Source organism: Apis dorsata, unplaced genomic scaffold, assembly GCF_000469605.1.
Source record: "Apis dorsata unplaced genomic scaffold, Apis dorsata 1.3 scaffold_113, whole genome shotgun sequence".
Taxonomy (NCBI): Eukaryota; Metazoa; Arthropoda; class Insecta; order Hymenoptera; family Apidae; genus Apis; species Apis dorsata.
In genome coordinates, this window is record NW_006263408.1 from 975,468 (window position 1) to 984,701 (window position 9,234).

A 9,234-nucleotide genomic window follows, 5' to 3' on the forward strand; every position below is an offset into this window, starting at 1 on the left:
AGAAGGCTCTCTTTATTACACGAGACACGTTCACGTGCAACATAGAAGGTCAACGCCACGAGGAAACGCGTTCACGATTCGAGTTTCTCATGGATGTTGCGCTGTGTGCAATATTATTTATATTGTATTATTTATATTATTATTTTATATAATTTTATATAGTATTATTATTTATATATTATATTTTAAATTGGATCGAGTTAGAATTTTTTTTTTAAATTTTTATCGCTTTTTGTTTCAGGGCAATTTTTAAATTTTGAAAGAATTATAAATTGTAACATTTGGAGGGATCATCTGTGATCAAGGACTCTAAAGAAATACTTTAGATTGAAGTTGGAAAGATCTTCCGTTGGAAAGATTTATTAATGCGATAATAATAATGCGCGCAAAATGATTCACCTGTGGTTAAAATAATTCATAATTTTTATTTTTAAGAAAATATCAATAAGTTTCAAAGAAAGAGAAAAAGAGATACTCGGTCTCGAGAGTTGTTCCAAGTTATTTGAAGAGCAAAAGGCGATGGAGTATTGTTTTTGTTGTTACCAAAATTACCATTATTGACAAAAACAAATAATGCAACGAAAACTTTACATTAGACAGGTAGCTTCGTCAAATAAATTGAGAATAAGTGTCATCAAAATATAAAAAGTGCAAGCTTATCAACTCTATGGTAAATATGTTACTTTTATATATCGTCAAACAAATTGGTGGATGAGGATAAAGTAATTACTTTTTCAAAATAGAATAAAAGAACACGATAAAAATCCATTGTTGTTCCAATATAAAGAGTAATCCCCATATTCGTCATAAGAAATAGAATCATTTGCATAATAATAGGAAGGAAAACTGCATACAAAAGTATTTCGTTGAACGAAGTGACAAAAATTATACTTTCTTTATTCAATGCTAATAGAAACGCGGAAACAGGGATATATAATTATTTAATAATAAGCATATCTTAATAATACGACCACTTTTGGCGTTATAGCCATTTTGCCTTTCAAAGGAAGGCAAAAATTTTCTTTTCCGGTGAAAAGATCAGAGAATAGCGAATTGTTGTTTCATCATGGCTTCAACGAAAGTATATTTCCCTTATTCGATGATTAACGCGATGCTCAATTAACGAAAGCATGGAATCGTTCAATTAACAAAATTAAAAATTAAGTTGTAATGTATAGAAATTAGCAGAAAAAAAGTTTTTGAAAATAGAAGAGAGTGAAAATGTTTTGTGAAAGACTATTTTTAGTTTCATTGTGTGAAAAAAAAAAAGAAAAATTCATAACCAGTTGAAGCATTTGTATCATTGTTATTATTTAATTATTTGTTAATATTTTTTTTTTATTAAAACTTATTTACTTAGAACATTAGAATATCAAAATGATATGTATATATATATATATATTTTTAATGATTATTGAGAATATGAAAATGTTTTAAATAATAATTTAAAAGAGAAATTATTTATAAGTTTAGGATGAGAAAAAGATAGAAGAATATTGTTAAAAAATATGGCAAAAGTAAAAATATTAGTATCGAATTTTAATTCAATAAATTCATCAAAATTTTTCCATTTTTCTAAAATTTCATTGGTGTACAATCATTAAACTTGATCAAAAGAAAGGAAACGAATATTTAGACATGATATTCTTTCAAAATTCGCTATCAAATAGCAATTTCATTGTTGCATATGCAAATTTATGTAAATTTATGCTCTTATGAATAAAAGAACCAAATCTCAATAAAGATTTATCTTATATTTATCTCATAAAAACTTCTTCCTTTTCTTTAAAACTTTTCAAGGAAAAAGGAACTTAAAATTCTTTTAAAAAACCCTTTAACATTCAACATTTTTACTTGAGTCTAAAAATTAATCAACAAAAATTAAAGCAACAGTAAATAATATAACAATGATAAAAATTTGCTATAACAATTAATAATTTAACAAATAATAAAGATCTCGAACAGTAAAATTGTCACGAGATAATTTTACAAAAAAGTGACACGGGGTAAAATGTTCCCTTCTCGAGAGGAGAATCTCTCCAAAAGGCCGGAACACGAAAATGGAAGAAGTGAAAGGGTATGTTGGATCTCGAGTGCAGAGCCTCGCGCGAATATTTCGATCTCCCTCCTCGCCTTTTCATTTCATCCTCGTCAATCTTCTTTCCCTCGTGTTCCCTTTTTCGCCGGATCCTTTACGCATATGTACATACCGCCACTTTCTATTTCATTCCCTGGCAACAGACGGTCATTAATTAAAACGACGAGCGTGCGTAGTAAATCATTTCGTTTGATTAATCCAGAAATGAACAGGCGTCATTGGGAGTGTAATCATTCGATATTCAAACGATTCGAATGGTCGAAGTGCAATCTGAATCTGCTTGCATAATAATTTTAAAGTGAATCTACAAGGAGAAATGTAAATCTGAATCTTCTTGTATAATTTGCAAATTTATGAAATATTAATTTTAGAAAATCTAGCAATATATTTTAAGTTAAGTTAAGTTTTGTAATAATTAATCATTTTTTAGTAAACATATAATATTAAAAAAATATTTTTTTCCTTTCCTTATATTCTATTCTCCTTATAAATTAGTTAAAATATTAGCAGATAATTGAAATTTTTATTTTCACATTTTCTTGTTAAAAATTTAAATTAAATCTGATTTTAATTTACAATATAGTATAATATAGAACTAATATATATATATGATCTTTAATAAATTCTAAATACAACATTGTAGCAATTTTTCCTTTTAAATTGCGTGTAATTGATATTCTTTATTATTAATTCAAATTTTATGATCAAGACCTTTTGAAAAAATAATGAATACACATTGCGTTAAAAGAAGTGTTTCAAATCATTGAAATGATTAATATGTATCATTGTATATTTTCATCTCGATGATCATCAAAAGACTCTTTTAATTTATTGTTAATTCATTGCTATTTCAAAAGAGACATTTCATTTCACTTTTTATGATGGTAAGAAACAAGTCTCTAAAACTGAGGCTATATAAAATTGGAATCACAAATTATGTATGATCATAAAATTTGAATTAATAATGAACAACACTTATAGGATCTAATAAAAAATTGTATTTATAAATAATTTTCTTTTTTACATTTTATAAACTTTCTTATTTATATTTACTTTTTCTATACAATTAAGAAAATAATCATAATAATATTTATCAATGAAAACTTCATAATAGATCCAAATAAATAGAAGATTAAAATATTATTGTTATAATAAAATTTATTGGTATTTGATATAATTTGTGGTTTGTAAAATTTCACTACTAATAGATATTAGTTCATAATTATGCAAGAGGATTCAAATTATGATGGAGAAATTTTCTGCATTGTGGCTTCTACAAATCTTATATACAAAGTGTCAATATATTCATAAAATATTTTTTGAAGATCAATTTTTAAAAGTCAAAACAAAAATTGGTATCTAAAGTTGGTAAAACAAATCCTAAAGTGTAACTTATTTAATTTATTAAATAAAAATTAAATAAATAAAGATAACAATATGTGTCCAAAATAGAGATATCTCAATTTTTCATTGTCTCATTTGCAATTTCATCATCATAATGCAAATTTCAATTATAATTTAATAAATAAATCTTGACTGATATTTCTTATATTAATTTTTGTATTTGTAATTTCTTTTATTATATATATAAAACTAATAATTTAATTTAAAAGAATAATGTACTCAATACTTGTAATGACTAAAATCTATATTAGTCTATCTAGATTATCATTTAGAGACTGATTATCTTGATATATCCTGCTCTTCAGAAAATCTTGTTCCACTTTTACCCAATCACCTTAAGGAAGTTAATAATTGGCCAAACGTTCTCAAGCGTTGCTGAAAGCGAAAACTGTTTTACACTTGCTATTGTTTCCGTATTTAGCTTTAATTGCTATGGACGGTACGCCTTTATCGTCTTTGAGGTTAGTTCATTGTAATTGCAAATAATTCTGTTGTAGTGTTTCCTTTTAAAGGAAATTGAAGTTTGTGGTTGAAAGAAATTGTCGAAAGAAAATAGATAAATAAAAAACGAACGAAGAAATTTATAGTTATCTAATATAAATGACATTTGCGTCATTTAATTTCTCATTTCGATAATTATAAAAATTATTCGATTATCAATAATGTCATCGATAAAAATTAATCAAAGTTGTTCGAACTTACAAATGTTTCAAAATTCGTTTCGAAACAAAAGGAATCGATATGGAATCAAAGTTGAAGCGAAATCAAGTGAAATCCAAGATCGAAGAGACTTCGAGCTATTAGAGAGAGGCGCGATATCGATTAAAGTTCGCTTTCTTTCTTTCGAGAGCAAACTCTGTGGAATCGATTTGCGATCAAAAATGCGGATCGCCATTGGATCGTGCGTTACTGTTCTCTCCTCCCTTCACTTCGCTGTCATTTTTCGAACCGACCAACCCCATTCAGAATGTCAATGTCGAGATTCTTGATCGGTTTCACCGAACCAGTTGTATTTTAGTTACGACATCGTTGCCTTTGATACGATTTAACCAGTTTGGTCTCTTTTTTTTCCCTCTCTTCTGAGAAACGATATCTCTCGATTGTTGCATTTTACAAAGCTGTCATTGGTGGAATGCCTTTGATCTTTTAGTTCCAGTTTCTTTCGTGTAACACGTTTTTCACGTTTCCTTTGTACCTCAGCCGAGTATTTGAAATTTTAATAGAGATTTATTTTAATTGTCGTTCCATATAATGAAAATATATGTACAATTAATAATGCATATAACAAATTGCACTAAATTGAATTGCATTTAATTGAACGTATTTAACTTTATTTTATATAGAAATATGCATCAGTGTGTTTTAATTAAAATTAAAAACATGACAAGTATTTGTTTCTCTATTACGTGAAATTTATTATACGTATTATTATGTGTAATATGTGTATTAATGAGAATAAGAAATAAGTTTATAAATATATAGTTTAAGTTACATAAATAATTGGCCATTTCGATTAGAGAAAAGTTTTATAGGTTGCAGCATCAGGTAAGAATATTATTCGAAGCATGAAAGTGATAGTCATTGACGAGTTAATTTTTTAATGATACGAAACTCGCTTCACGTTTGAATCGTGTGAACACAAAATTATCAAACTAATTATATTCTCATCTTATAATGTTACTCTTATGCAACGTTATTGCTCTTTGTTTTTAACAAACAAATCTTTGATTCTGAATTTCGAATTTTGTATTAATTAGTCATTTTATAACGCGAAATTGATTTTTGGAGATTGTTAAAAATATAAAAAAAAAAAATTTCTTTTCACTATTGGCTTTATTACATACTTTCTCCTTGTAGGATTAAAATAATTCGTTTCACAAAGGAATCGATTATTCAAAATATCCGAAACAAAATTTCTTCAAGGTATGACACATATGCCTGTTTTCTGTTTTACAAGATTCTCCTAGAAAATGATTTATTGCTAATCAAATCATAATTTATTATTAATGAATTATTGACAAATAATATAAATTTGAATTTGAAAATTTCCTTCAATTTTACGACTAAAAAGAAAAAGATAATTTATTTAAAAAAATTTTTTTAAGGCAAATAATAAAAACACGATTTTTATCGAAATCAATGTAAAAATTAAATTTATATACAATTGTTTCTTTCGAAAAATTAATCTTGCAATATTAGTCTCACATCAATTCCTTTAACATAAAACCAAATTATAATAAAAAAGAATTGAACAACTTTTATTTGAAATCAAAATAATAAACAAAAATTTTTTATTTTAACTAAATTTTAAAATAATTAATTTCAATATAATTTTTTATATATCAATTGTTTGATTATAATAACAAATATTATTATAAAATATAACTATTTTTCAAGTAGATAATCTAAAAGATAAAATAATACATATCATGTGAAATAAACTTTATTTCGATAATAATTCAATTCTGTTTTTCTAAATATATATGTATATATACATATATATAGAGCATATTAATAATCACAATAATAAAGCTTGCATGATTCATACAACGAGATTAGATATCTACGATGCATAATTTCGAATACGCACACAGGACGATTTGATTGTGAGCCACATTCTCTACGCTCCATTTTGTTCTGGAACTCAGGGAAAGTGAGATTAGATATCGTAAAAATTCTGGGCATCGATTTATGCAACGACCTTAGAGGAAAGTAAATTGGTGACGATGTTCACCGGCATCCCAATGACGGATCCGCATTGGGGAGAACGAAAAGTGAAATGGAAAACGCTGCACTCTTTTGCCACGGAATCGTGCGCTCAACGAGCGTAGATGATATCTCTTGGGATGCATTCGAATACCTGTTTCGATATCGCACGGGAAAGAGGATGTGAGAGATAGAATGTCCTACAGAGGGAATAGATGGAGAAACAAGTGATGAGAATTCTGTATAAAGAAAAAACGTAAAAAAAAATATTTGAGTTTCCCTTTTTCTTGTTTTTTTTTCTATTAATATTATTCTATTTTATTAATAAACATTTAGTTTCTTTTTTTATTAATAAACATTATTTGTTAATCATTAGATTAATATTCACATATGTATTTGAGATTTGTTTTGCACAGAGAAACAGAATTGGAAAAGTTTGATTGAAAGATTAGTTAAACTTCTTTTGAAAAACTAATTTTAATTTGAATTTGTTGTTAATAAATTCAATTTAAATTTAATAAATAATTTAATTAAAATTCAATCGTTGTTTATTATTTATTATTAGATTGATATTTGAGATTTGTTTAATACGTATGGGATAAATAATTGGAAAAATAATGATTTTTTTTAATTAAATATCGTCGTGCAAAATATTAAGATATAAATAAAAAAGAGACGAAGAATTGGTACGAATATTCTTGGAGGAAAGTATAGTAGTGAAACGATTTTCTAATCGTGGAATTTAGAAAATAAAAAGAAAATAAAAAATCGTGGAATTACTAGAAAATAAAAAGAACAATGAAATAGTGGATTAAGAAATTTACAATGTTTATTGTGGCTTATTTGAAATTAGCATTTGCCATTCTCACATTTAATTAGAATATACATTGCTTCGTACATTTTTTTACCTTCTTTCACTCATTGTTATGATCGATATCAAAAAAGTAGGTTAACACAGAGATTGAATCGTCTTATTTATACGATTGTTTGAAAGTATATTAATTGATCATATTTACTTTCTTATTTTATTAATTCTTTCTATTTCTTGAAATTTTTTTACACTAACATTTTAAATTAGTTGCAATTATTCGCTAAATTATCAAACTTTATGATTTAAAGGAACCGTTTTATATTCATTCAAAAATTCCATCGAATTTACAATTTAAATTATAATCAATCGTGAGTTACAATCATCTAAAATTTATATTTAAAAATCCAAAGAAAAAATGATAAAAGTAACAAAAATTTTAATCTAAAAGAAACTAAAACAGATATATTATTATTACTTACAAAAAATCATAAAGTTTTCCAAACTAATATACAGATACACATCATTTATTCATAAAATTTTATTACAAATTATCTTAAATTTCAATTTTAAATAAAACTAAAACAAAATTATATTATTATTATTTTTTTTACCTTCAATCAATTCATATACTGCATCATATATATTCACCATCTCAATCGTTTCTTCGAAGAGGAGAGATCCACAGAAGATCCATTCTTTTACTTCCTCTTGGAAGAAGGTTCTTCAAGATCGTTCGATGTCCATTTCCTTGTTATGTTTCAGAGGGCAGCACAGCCGAAAAACGCCCGAAGCGCCAATTTCTCCGGTAACCAACTCTAGGTCACGGCCGTTTTTGCACAAACACACGTGTAATCTCGCAAAGCATGGCCCGTGTGCACGAAAGGCACGACACCTTCGATTCGAGTCTCCTCTGCTGGTTGGGCACCTATCTTCATCGTCTCCCCACCTGTTTCTCTCTTCCGGTACTTCATTCGGCCTCGCTATATATATATAGCCAGAATCCTTGCTGGATATATATGACAGTGTGTTCCTGGCCATCGAGTCGAGCTGATCGAGAAAAGACAAGGAAAAGGCTGGCCCACAATGAAGCTGAGAATCTTTGTAAGAAGCAAAGGACATTTGTGTTTTGGATTTTGGATTTTGGATTTTGGATGATGAATCTGCGATGACAGGATTGAGTTCTCTTCTTTGTGATATTTTTAGTGAATTTTTAAGAGAATTAGATAGAGTGATAGAGTGTCTTGGATATGTTAGGATAAGAAAGATGGATGGGTTGGTTGAGTAATGAAATTGTGTTTTAATATTATTTGTTTTCTGTAATGAATCAATAATTAAGTCATTTAAAAGATAAACATTTTGTTGATATAGTTTGTTGTATTAGAAATGTTAAATCAATTGAATGAGTGACAAGGATAATTTTTGTATTATTAAATTAAGATAGAATTGAGAAAAATAAATTAAGTTAAATTATTGATATTATATTTTATTAACATAATAACTATTGATTATTATTATCAATTATAGATAGAGGATAAATTTAATTGTCCTTTGATTAAAATCCTCTCACACAAATTTATATGTATAATTATTATATAAAGACAGATAATAAATCTTTATATTTCAACTTTTTCCAGGAATTTTTTTAAATAACATTATGATTATTAAGCTCCAAGTTTATTAATTGTTATTTGGAACATTAGGATATGATAGGAGAAAAGTAAAAAAAAGAATATATCTCTTTATTACTCATCTTTTAGTTTTTACTCATGAAACTTCAATTTACAGATGAGGTACTTGATCCTCGCGGCAATATTAACCGTCACGCTTGCTACGTTTGGTAAGGAGCAGTAAGTACACATCTATTTAGCAATTAGGAACGTTAACCATTATTCGAAGCTCATTATTGTAACAATATTAATAACCACGATACATATGTCTAACCAACTTTCTAGCGTGCATATTAGAATCCACGTGCCAGAGATAATTCAACACGAGGAAAAGAAGGTGATAAAATACAAAGATCATGGTGGACACGATCATGGAGGTGGAGGAGGTGGGGGAGGAGGAGGTGATACAATAATAATTACATCACCTGGAGGTGATGGTCATGGAGGAGGATTTGGAGGAGGACATGGAGGCGGATTTGGTGGAGGACACGGAGGCGGATTTGGTGGAGGACATGGAGGCGGATTTGGAGGAGGACATGGAGGCGGAT